The sequence below is a fragment of the Hyla sarda genome, unplaced genomic scaffold, assembly GCF_029499605.1.
Source record: "Hyla sarda isolate aHylSar1 unplaced genomic scaffold, aHylSar1.hap1 scaffold_219, whole genome shotgun sequence".
Lineage (NCBI taxonomy): Eukaryota > Metazoa > Chordata > Amphibia > Anura > Hylidae > Hyla > Hyla sarda.
In genome coordinates this window covers 70,064-82,500 of record NW_026608861.1, presented here as the reverse complement: position 1 = coordinate 82,500, position 12,437 = coordinate 70,064, and the positions used below count along the sequence as shown (strand labels likewise).

The 12,437-nt window shown below is 45.9% G+C and overlaps 5 non-coding genes across 5 annotated transcripts; all 5 read right to left on the bottom strand.

Annotated features, from left to right (window-relative positions):
• Positions 1–1,094: 1,094 nt before the first annotated feature.
• LOC130320229 (U2 spliceosomal RNA) lies at positions 1,095–1,285 on the bottom strand. The gene has a single exon (XR_008866165.1). It is a non-coding gene; the product is annotated as a U2 spliceosomal RNA (small nuclear RNA).
• Positions 1,286–3,388: 2,103 nt separating this feature from the next.
• On the bottom strand, positions 3,389–3,579 carry LOC130320228 (U2 spliceosomal RNA). The gene has a single exon (XR_008866164.1). It is a non-coding gene; the product is annotated as a U2 spliceosomal RNA (small nuclear RNA).
• A 2,099-nt stretch (positions 3,580–5,678) lies between these two features.
• On the bottom strand, positions 5,679–5,869 carry LOC130320226 (U2 spliceosomal RNA). Its single transcript, XR_008866163.1, has one exon. It is a non-coding gene; the product is annotated as a U2 spliceosomal RNA (small nuclear RNA).
• A 2,079-nt stretch (positions 5,870–7,948) lies between these two features.
• Positions 7,949–8,139, bottom strand: LOC130320225 (U2 spliceosomal RNA). The gene has a single exon (XR_008866162.1). It is a non-coding gene; the product is annotated as a U2 spliceosomal RNA (small nuclear RNA).
• A 2,095-nt stretch (positions 8,140–10,234) lies between these two features.
• On the bottom strand, positions 10,235–10,425 carry LOC130320223 (U2 spliceosomal RNA). Its single transcript, XR_008866160.1, has one exon. It is a non-coding gene; the product is annotated as a U2 spliceosomal RNA (small nuclear RNA).
• Positions 10,426–12,437: the final 2,012 nt, after the last annotated feature.

Below are 12,437 nucleotides of genomic sequence, written 5' to 3'. Positions count from 1 at the left end.
ACGTTTTTCTCCTTTTCGCCTCTTTTCTGGGCGTATTATTCTTCTTTTTCTTCTTTTTTTTCGTCTAATGCATACCCCATCAGTGCAGCAATGCTTATTCAATACCGCCAGCAGATGGAGACACTGGGGGATAATTTTCTAAGGATTTATACTGATTTTTCCTGTCTGAATTTGTCGCACAGAAAGTTGCAGGCCAAATATGTGTGACATTTCTGCGACTTTAGCTTCTAGAGCATTTTTACAATATTATACATAGGTGCTGAATACATAAAAAGCGACTGTTCAGCGACAGACAAGTCGCATCGGCTGAAAGTAGGCCAGAATGTCAGTCCATGTTGGAGCAGGTTTAGATACAGTCTAAAGTATAGATCTCAAAGTCTGTGCACAGAATTTAGCAAGGGCCTCGCACCTTCTGATGCATCAGGTAGGTGCACAATAGCATAGCCTAACCCTCTGTACTTTGGTCTATATTGATGCGGGACATAGACAGCCAGCTGATGACCAATCCATTAGTGCAATGGATGGCTGGAAGCATTTGTCTTTGCCTTTGCAATACCACAGAAGCAATGCATGGTCAATGTACAGCAATGACACACCTGTGTGAACAGCCAGGAGACCCCCCCCCCCCCCCATGTTATGTTACATAGTTACATAGTTAGTACGGTCGAAAAAAGACATATGTCCATCAAGTTCAACCAGGGAATTAAGGGGTAGGGGTGTGGCGCGATATTGGGGAAGGGATGAGATTTTATATTTCTTCATAAGCATTAATCTTATTTTGTCAATTAGGAACATTCAGCACCCACCCGCTATCAAGGCAGCTGCCTATCATGTCATGCCCTACCTGCACAGGTGTGCTGGCTACTCAAATGATCCAATTAAGGAGGCCATTTAGTCAGCAGCAGCAGAAGTCCTGTGCCTGGACGCTCCAACAGCGGCCAGACACAAGCAGAAGCAGAAGCAGCAGAAGCAGCAGCAGCACCACCTTTTGTTTTTTGGCTGCAGCAGCAGCAAGGCCCACAGGGCTGGCTAGCTGGCTAGCCAGCAAGCAGGTAGCAATGAAAGTAGGAATCTTTCTTTTTAACCCTGTAAGGGGGTGGTGCACTGTACCCGAAGATACTGCCATATCGGGTCAATGCATAGGGCGACGGAAGCAAGCTTCGAAATCGGCCCCCGTTCTCAAAAATCCATTTAATATATGGTCCCCAGATAGGGGACGTATCAGATATTAAACTGATAAGAACAGATACTACACTTGATCTTAGCCAAAAGGCCGAGAAGCGATAACCGTGAAAGGGGCGGGCCCAACAAGGTGCCCTTCATGGGCACTATCACTGCTTGCTGTCAGGGAGGCTGCCAGACAATTTTCCATGCACACTCTGGGCTGGGGGGCAGTCAACCACCAGTACACACAGCAGAACCTAAACCCATACCATTATTGCTAAGCAGCAAGACAGGGGCCCATTGCACTCCCACGGGGCCTTTTTAAATGCAATCCATAACCCGGATTTGCCAGGAACCCTTCTTACTCCTCCTACTTGCATGTGACACTGGGCTTAGGATCTGCATAGGAAACACACACACAAGCACACACCTACCTTTGTTGCCTGCAGATGCCTCCTTGGCTGTCCCCAAACGGTATCAAACCAACACCCACGGGAAGCTGTAAGCATAGAGGACATGCCTGCACCCCATTGGACTTACCTGTGTGGGTTAAACCCGGGTTATTTGACAACCTATGGCGGTGATGGTTCTGCTCAGGCAGAGCAGTGCTGATGCTCCTCATAAAGCTGTCGCTGCTGTGAAGGTTCTAGGTGACATCACAAATCCCTATGGTTACATACACAACAAAGCTGGGTTGTTGTTGTTTACACTCTGCAAGGCCTGTGGAAGTGAGTGACATCATAGCACTGTAGTTCTGAGGGTTCTAGATGGATGCAACAATCTCCTGTTGCTTCTATGAAGGCCATAATAGACGACATCACCAAACAGCTCCATAGTCACATACACAGCAAAGGAGAGATGTTGTTTACACCTAGTGATGTCAGTGGTATTGAGTGACATCACAGCACAGTGCTAAGGCTCCTGGGCCTGGACACAGCAGCGGCTGCAATATCTCAACGGAGAATACGTTTATATATATGTGTGTGTGTGCGCGTATATATATATATATATATATATATATATATATATATATATATATATATATATTTCTCCGCCGAAATCACTTTTAAACCCATTTCCACCTTTTTTTCCCTTCTCTTCCTCTTACTTTTTTTTCACGTTTTTTTACGTTTTTCTCCTTTTCGCCTCTTTTCTGGGCGTATTATTCTTCTTTTTCTTCTTTTTTTTCGTCTAATGCATACCCCATCAGTGCAGCAATGCTTATTCAATACCGCCAGCAGATGGAGACACTGGGGGATAATTTTCTAAGGATTTATACTGATTTTTCCTGTCTGAATTTGTCGCACAGAAAGTTGCAGGCCAAATATGTGTGACATTTCTGCGACTTTAGCTTCTAGAGCATTTTTACAACATTATACATAGGTGCTGAATACATAAAAAGCGACTGTTCAGCGACAGACAAGTCGCATCGGCTGAAAGTAGGCCAGAATGTCAGTCCATGTTGGAGCAGGTTTAGATACAGTCTAAAGTATAGATCTCAAAGTCTGTGCACAGAATTTAGCAAGGGCCTCGCACCTTCTGATGCATCAGGTAGGTGCACAATAGCATAGCCTAACCCTCTGTACTTTGGTCTATATTGATGCGGGACATAGACAGCCAGCTGATGACCAATCCATTAGTGCAATGGATGGCTGGAAGCATTTGTCTTTGCCTTTGCAATACCACAGAAGCAATGCATGGTCAATGTACAGCAATGACACACCTGTGTGAACAGCCAGGAGACCCCCCCCTCCCCCCCCCATGTTATGTTACATAGTTACATAGTTAGTACGGTCGAAAAAAGACATATGTCCATCAAGTTCAACCAGGGAATTAAGGGGTAGGGGTGTGGCGCGATATTGGGGAAGGGATGAGATTTTATATTTCTTCATAAGCATTAATCTTATTTTGTCAATTAGGAAAATTCAGCACCCACCCGCTATCAAGGCAGCTGCCTATCATGTCATGCCCTACCTGCACAGGTGTGCTGGCTACTCAAATGATCCAATTAAGGAGGCCATTTAGTCAGCAGCAGCAGAAGTCCTGTGCCTGGACGCTCCAACAGCGGCCAGACACAAGCAGAAGCAGAAGCAGCAGAAGCAGCAGCAGCACCACCTTTTGTTTTTTGGCTGCAGCAGCAGCAAGGCCCACAGGGCTGGCTAGCTGGCTAGCCAGCAAGCAGGTAGCAATGAAAGTAGGAATCTTTCTTTTTAACCCTGTAAGGGGGTGGTGCACTGTACCCGAAGATACTGCCATATCGGGTCAATGCATAGGGCGACGGAAGCAAGCTTCGAAATCGGCCCCCGTTCTCAAAAATCCATTTAATATATGGTCCCCAGATAGGGGACGTATCAGATATTAAACTGATAAGAACAGATACTACACTTGATCTTAGCCAAAAGGCCGAGAAGCGATAACCGTGAAAGGGGCGGGCCCAACAAGGTGCCCTTCATGGGCACTATCACTGCTTGCTGTCAGGGAGGCTGCCAGACAATTTTCCATGCACACTCTGGGCTGGGGGGCAGTCAACCACCAGTACACACAGCAGAACCTAAACCCATACCATTATTGCTAAGCAGCAAGACAGGGGCCCATTGCACTCCCACGGGGCCTTTTTAAATGCAATCCATAACCCGGATTTGCCAGGAACCCTTCTTACTCCTCCTACTTGCATGTGACACTGGGCTTAGGATCTGCATAGGAAACACACACACAAGCACACACCTACCTTTGTTGCCTGCAGATGCCTCCTTGGCTGTCCCCAAACGGTATCAAACCAACACCCACGGGAAGCTGTAAGCATAGAGGACATGCCTGCACCCCATTGGACTTACCTGTGTGGGTTAAACCCGGGTTATTTGACAACCTATGGCGGTGATGGTTCTGCTCAGGCAGAGCAGTGCTGATGCTCCTCATAAAGCTGTCGCTGCTGTGAAGGTTCTAGGTGACATCACAAATCCCTATGGTTACATACACAACAAAGCTGGGTTGTTGTTGTTTACACTCTGCAAGGCCTGTGGAAGTGAGTGACATCATAGCACTGTAGTTCTGAGGGTTCTAGATGGATGCAACAATCTCCTGTTGCTTCTATGAAGGCCATAATAGACGACATCACCAAACAGCTCCATAGTCACATACACAGCAAAGGAGAGATGTTGTTTACACCTAGTGATGTCAGTGGTATTGAGTGACATCACAGCACAGTGCTAAGGCTCCTGGGCCTGGACACAGCAGCGGCTGCAATATCTCAACGGAGAATACGTTTATATATATGTGTGTGTGTGTGTGCGCGTATATATATATATATATATATATATATATATATATATATATATATATATATATATTTCTCCGCCGAAATCACTTTTAAACCCATTTCCACCTTTTTTTCCCTTCTCTTCCTCTTACTTTTTTTTCACGTTTTTTTACGTTTTTCTCCTTTTCGCCTCTTTTCTGGGCGTATTATTCTTCTTTTTCTTCTTTTTTTCGTCTAATGCATACCCCATCAGTGCAGCAATGCTTATTCAATACCGCCAGCAGATGGAGACACTGGGGGATAATTTTCTAAGGATTTATACTGATTTTTCCTGTCTGAATTTGTCGCACAGAAAGTTGCAGGCCAAATATGTGTGACATTTCTGCGACTTTAGCTTCTAGAGCATTTTTACAACATTATACATAGGTGCTGAATACATAAAAAGCGACTGTTCAGCGACAGACAAGTCGCATCGGCTGAAAGTAGGCCAGAATGTCAGTCCATGTTGGAGCAGGTTTAGATACAGTCTAAAGTATAGATCTCAAAGTCTGTGCACAGAATTTAGCAAGGGCCTCGCACCTTCTGATGCATCAGGTAGGTGCACAATAGCATAGCCTAACCCTCTGTACTTTGGTCTATATTGATGCGGGACATAGACAGCCAGCTGATGACCAATCCATTAGTGCAATGGATGGCTGGAAGCATTTGTCTTTGCCTTTGCAATACCACAGAAGCAATGCATGGTCAATGTACAGCAATGACACACCTGTGTGAACAGCCAGGAGACCCCCCCCCATGTTATGTTACATAGTTACATAGTTAGTACGGTCGAAAAAAGACATATGTCCATCAAGTTCAACCAGGGAATTAAGGGGTAGGGGTGTGGCGCGATATTGGGGAAGGGATGAGATTTTATATTTCTTCATAAGCATTAATCTTATTTTGTCAATTAGGAACATTCAGCACCCACCCGCTATCAAGGCAGCTGCCTATCATGTCATGCCCTACCTGCACAGGTGTGCTGGCTACTCAAATGATCCAATTAAGGAGGCCATTTAGTCAGCAGCAGCAGAAGTCCTGTGCCTGGATGCTCCAACAGCGGCCAGACACAAGCAGAAGCAGAAGCAGCAGAAGCAGCAGCAGCACCACCTTTTGTTTTTTGGCTGCAGCAGCAGCAAGGCCCACAGGGCTGGCTAGCTGGCTAGCCAGCAAGCAGGTAGCAATGAAAGTAGGAATCTTTCTTTTTAACCCTGTAAGGGGGTGGTGCACTGTACCCGAAGATACTGCCATATCGGGTCAATGCATAGGGCGACGGAAGCAAGCTTCGAAATCGGCCCCCGTTCTCAAAAATCCATTTAATATATGGTCCCCAGATAGGGGACGTATCAGATATTAAACTGATAAGAACAGATACTACACTTGATCTTAGCCAAAAGGCCGAGAAGCGATAACCGTGAAAGGGGCGGGCCCAACAAGGTGCCCTTCATGGGCACTATCACTGCTTGCTGTCAGGGAGGCTGCCAGACAATTTTCCATGCACACTCTGGGCTGGGGGGCAGTCAACCACCAGTACACACAGCAGAACCTAAACCCATACCATTATTGCTAAGCAGCAAGACAGGGGCTCATTGCACTCCCACGGGGCCTTTTTAAATGCAATCCATAACCCGGATTTGCCAGGAACCCTTCTTACTCCTCCTACTTGCATGTGACACTGGGCTTAGGATCTGCATAGGAAACACACACACAAGCACACACCTACCTTTGTTGCCTGCAGATGCCTCCTTGGCTGTCCCCAAACGGTATCAAACCAACACCCACGGGAAGCTGTAAGCATAGAGGACATGCCTGCACCCCATTGGACTTACCTGTGTGGGTTAAACCCGGGTTATTTGACAACCTATGGCGGTGATGGTTCTGCTCAGGCAGAGCAGTGCTGATGCTCCTCATAAAGCTGTCGCTGCTGTGAAGGTTCTAGGTGACATCACAAATCCCTATGGTTACATACACAACAAAGCTGGGTTGTTGTTGTTTACACTCTGCAAGGCCTGTGGAAGTGAGTGACATCATAGCACTGTAGTTCTGAGGGTTCTAGATGGATGCAACAATCTCCTGTTGCTTCTATGAAGGCCATAATAGACGACATCACCAAACAGCTCCATAGTCACATACACAGCAAAGGAGAGATGTTGTTTACACCTAGTGATGTCAGTGGTATTGAGTGACATCACAGCACAGTGCTAAGGCTCCTGGGCCTGGACACAGCAGCGGCTGCAATATCTCAACGGAGAATACGTTTATATATATGTGTGTGTGTGCGCGTATATATATATATATATATATATATATATATATATTTCTCCGCCGAAATCACTTTTAAACCCATTTCCACCTTTTTTTCCCTTCTCTTCCTCTTACTTTTTTTTCACGTTTTTTTACGTTTTTCTCCTTTTCGCCTCTTTTCTGGGCGTATTATTCTTCTTTTTCTTCTTTTTTTCGTCTAATGCATACCCCATCAGTGCAGCAATGCTTATTCAATACCGCCAGCAGATGGAGACACTGGGGGATAATTTTCTAAGGATTTATACTGATTTTTCCTGTCTGAATTTGTCGCACAGAAAGTTGCAGGCCAAATATGTGTGACATTTCTGCGACTTTAGCTTCTAGAGCATTTTTACAACATTATACATAGGTGCTGAATACATAAAAAGCGACTGTTCAGCGACAGACAAGTCGCATCGGCTGAAAGTAGGCCAGAATGTCAGTCCATGTTGGAGCAGGTTTAGATACAGTCTAAAGTATAGATCTCAAAGTCTGTGCACAGAATTTAGCAAGGGCCTCGCACCTTCTGATGCATCAGGTAGGTGCACAATAGCATAGCCTAACCCTCTGTACTTTGGTCTATATTGATGCGGGACATAGACAGCCAGCTGATGACCAATCCATTAGTGCAATGGATGGCTGGAAGCATTTGTCTTTGCCTTTGCAATACCACAGAAGCAATGCATGGTCAATGTACAGCAATGACACACCTGTGTGAACAGCCAGGAGACCCCCCCCCCCCCATGTTATGTTACATAGTTACATAGTTAGTACGGTCGAAAAAAGACATATGTCCATCAAGTTCAACCAGGGAATTAAGGGGTAGGGGTGTGGCGCGATATTGGGGAAGGGATGAGATTTTATATTTCTTCATAAGCATTAATCTTATTTTGTCAATTAGGAACATTCAGCACCCACCCGCTATCAAGGCAGCTGCCTATCATGTCATGCCCTACCTGCACAGGTGTGCTGGCTACTCAAATGATCCAATTAAGGAGGCCATTTAGTCAGCAGCAGCAGAAGTCCTGTGCCTGGACGCTCCAACAGCGGCCAGACACAAGCAGAAGCAGAAGCAGCAGAAGCAGCAGCAGCACCACCTTTTGTTTTTTGGCTGCAGCAGCAGCAAGGCCCACAGGGCTGGCTAGCTGGCTAGCCAGCAAGCAGGTAGCAATGAAAGTAGGAATCTTTCTTTTTAACCCTGTAAGGGGGTGGTGCACTGTACCCGAAGATACTGCCATATCGGGTCAATGCATAGGGCGACGGAAGCAAGCTTCGAAATCGGCCCCCGTTCTCAAAAATCCATTTAATATATGGTCCCCAGATAGGGGACGTATCAGATATTAAACTGATAAGAACAGATACTACACTTGATCTTAGCCAAAAGGCCGAGAAGCGATAACCGTGAAAGGGGCGGGCCCAACAAGGTGCCCTTCATGGGCACTATCACTGCTTGCTGTCAGGGAGGCTGCCAGACAATTTTCCATGCACACTCTGGGCTGGGGGGCAGTCAACCACCAGTACACACAGCAGAACCTAAACCCATACCATTATTGCTAAGCAGCAAGACAGGGGCCCATTGCACTCCCACGGGGCCTTTTTAAATGCAATCCATAACCCGGATTTGCCAGGAACCCTTCTTACTCCTCCTACTTGCATGTGACACTGGGCTTAGGATCTGCATAGGAAACACACACACAAGCACACACCTACCTTTGTTGCCTGCAGATGCCTCCTTGGCTGTCCCCAAACGGTATCAAACCAACACCCACGGGAAGCTGTAAGCATAGAGGACATGCCTGCACCCCATTGGACTTACCTGTGTGGGTTAAACCCGGGTTATTTGACAACCTATGGCGGTGATGGTTCTGCTCAGGCAGAGCAGTGCTGATGCTCCTCATAAAGCTGTCGCTGCTGTGAAGGTTCTAGGTGACATCACAAATCCCTATGGTTACATACACAACAAAGCTGGGTTGTTGTTGTTTACACTCTGCAAGGCCTGTGGAAGTGAGTGACATCATAGCACTGTAGTTCTGAGGGTTCTAGATGGATGCAACAATCTCCTGTTGCTTCTATGAAGGCCATAATAGACGACATCACCAAACAGCTCCATAGTCACATACACAGCAAAGGAGAGATGTTGTTTACACCTAGTGATGTCAGTGGTATTGAGTGACATCACAGCACAGTGCTAAGGCTCCTGGGCCTGGACACAGCAGCGGCTGCAATATCTCAACGGAGAATACGTTTATATATATGTGTGTGTGTGCGCGTATATATATATATATATATATATATATATATATATATATATATATATATTTCTCCGCCGAAATCACTTTTAAACCCATTTCCACCTTTTTTTCCCTTCTCTTCCTCTTACTTTTTTTTCACGTTTTTTTACGTTTTTCTCCTTTTCGCCTCTTTTCTGGGCGTATTATTCTTCTTTTTCTTCTTTTTTTTCGTCTAATGCATACCCCATCAGTGCAGCAATGCTTATTCAATACCGCCAGCAGATGGAGACACTGGGGGATAATTTTCTAAGGATTTATACTGATTTTTCCTGTCTGAATTTGTCGCACAGAAAGTTGCAGGCCAAATATGTGTGACATTTCTGCGACTTTAGCTTCTAGAGCATTTTTACAACATTATACATAGGTGCTGAATACATAAAAAGCGACTGTTCAGCGACAGACAAGTCGCATCGGCTGAAAGTAGGCCAGAATGTCAGTCCATGTTGGAGCAGGTTTAGATACAGTCTAAAGTATAGATCTCAAAGTCTGTGCACAGAATTTAGCAAGGGCCTCGCACCTTCTGATGCATCAGGTAGGTGCACAATAGCATAGCCTAACCCTCTGTACTTTGGTCTATATTGATGCGGGACATAGACAGCCAGCTGATGACCAATCCATTAGTGCAATGGATGGCTGGAAGCATTTGTCTTTGCCTTTGCAATACCACAGAAGCAATGCATGGTCAATGTACAGCAATGACACACCTGTGTGAACAGCCAGGAGACCCCCCCCCCCCCCATGTTATGTTACATAGTTACATAGTTAGTACGGTCGAAAAAAGACATATGTCCATCAAGTTCAACCAGGGAATTAAGGGGTAGGGGTGTGGCGCGATATTGGGGAAGGGATGAGATTTTATATTTCTTCATAAGCATTAATCTTATTTTGTCAATTAGGAACATTCAGCACCCACCCGCTATCAAGGCAGCTGCCTATCATGTCATGCCCTACCTGCACAGGTGTGCTGGCTACTCAAATGATCCAATTAAGGAGGCCATTTAGTCAGCAGCAGCAGAAGTCCTGTGCCTGGACGCTCCAACAGCGGCCAGACACAAGCAGAAGCAGAAGCAGCAGAAGCAGCAGCAGCACCACCTTTTGTTTTTTGGCTGCAGCAGCAGCAAGGCCCACAGGGCTGGCTAGCTGGCTAGCCAGCAAGCAGGTAGCAATGAAAGTAGGAATCTTTCTTTTTAACCCTGTAAGGGGGTGGTGCACTGTACCCGAAGATACTGCCATATCGGGTCAATGCATAGGGCGACGGAAGCAAGCTTCGAAATCGGCCCCCGTTCTCAAAAATCCATTTAATATATGGTCCCCAGATAGGGGACGTATCAGATATTAAACTGATAAGAACAGATACTACACTTGATCTTAGCCAAAAGGCCGAGAAGCGATAACCGTGAAAGGGGCGGGCCCAACAAGGTGCCCTTCATGGGCACTATCACTGCTTGCTGTCAGGGAGGCTGCCAGACAATTTTCCATGCACACTCTGGGCTGGGGGGCAGTCAACCACCAGTACACACAGCAGAACCTAAACCCATACCATTATTGCTAAGCAGCAAGACAGGGGCCCATTGCACTCCCACGGGGCCTTTTTAAATGCAATCCATAACCCGGATTTGCCAGGAACCCTTCTTACTCCTCCTACTTGCATGTGACACTGGGCTTAGGATCTGCATAGGAAACACACACACAAGCACACACCTACCTTTGTTGCCTGCAGATGCCTCCTTGGCTGTCCCCAAACGGTATCAAACCAACACCCACGGGAAGCTGTAAGCATAGAGGACATGCCTGCACCCCATTGGACTTACCTGTGTGGGTTAAACCCGGGTTATTTGACAACCTATGGCGGTGATGGTTCTGCTCAGGCAGAGCAGTGCTGATGCTCCTCATAAAGCTGTCGCTGCTGTGAAGGTTCTAGGTGACATCACAAATCCCTATGGTTACATACACAACAAAGCTGGGTTGTTGTTGTTTACACTCTGCAAGGCCTGTGGAAGTGAGTGACATCATAGCACTGTAGTTCTGAGGGTTCTAGATGGATGCAACAATCTCCTGTTGCTTCTATGAAGGCCATAATAGACGACATCACCAAACAGCTCCATAGTCACATACACAGCAAAGGAGAGATGTTGTTTACACCTAGTGATGTCAGTGGTATTGAGTGACATCACAGCACAGTGCTAAGGCTCCTGGGCCTGGACACAGCAGCGGCTGCAATATCTCAACGGAGAATACGTTTATATATATGTGTGTGTGTGCGCGTATATATATATATATATATATATATATATATATATATATTTCTCCGCCGAAATCACTTTTAAACCCATTTCCACCTTTTTTTCCCTTCTCTTCCTCTTACTTTTTTTTCACGTTTTTTTACGTTTTTCTCCTTTTCGCCTCTTTTCTGGGTGTATTATTCTTCTTTTTCTTCTTTTTTTTCGTCTAATGCATACCCCATCAGTGCAGCAATGCTTATTCAATACCGCCAGCAGATGGAGACACTGGGGGATAATTTTCTAAGGATTTATACTGATTTTTCCTGTCTGAATTTGTCGCACAGAAAGTTGCAGGCCAAATATGTGTGACATTTCTGCGACTTTAGCTTCTAGAGCATTTTTACAACATTATACATAGGTGCTGAATACATAAAAAGCGACTGTTCAGCGACAGACAAGTCGCATCGGCTGAAAGTAGGCCAGAATGTCAGTCCATGTTGGAGCAGGTTTAGATACAGTCTAAAGTATAGATCTCAAAGTCTGTGCACAGAATTTAGCAAGGGCCTCGCACCTTCTGATGCATCAGGTAGGTGCACAATAGCATAGCCTAACCCTCTGTACTTTGGTCTATATTGATGCGGGACATAGACAGCCAGCTGATGACCAATCCATTAGTGCAATGGATGGCTGGAAGCATTTGTCTTTGCCTTTGCAATACCACAGAAGCAATGCATGGTCAATGTACAGCAATGACACACCTGTGTGAACAGCCAGGAGACCCCCCCCCCCCCCCATGTTATGTTACATAGTTATATAGTTAGTACGGTCGAAAAAAGACATATGTCCATCAAGTTCAACCAGGGAATTAAGGGGTAGGGGTGTGGCGCGATATTGGGGAAGGGATGAGATTTTATATTTCTTCATAAGCATTAATCTTATTTTGTCAATTAGGAACATTCAGCACCCACCCGCTATCAAGGCAGCTGCCTATCATGTCATGCCCTACCTGCACAGGTGTGCTGGCTACTCAAATGATCCAATTAAGGAGGCCATTTAGTCAGCAGCAGCAGAAGTCCTGTGCCTGGACGCTCCAACAGCAGCCAGACACAAGCAGAAGCAGAAGCAGCAGCAGCACCACCTTTTGTTTTTTGGCTGCAGCAGCAGCAAGGCCCACAGGGCTGG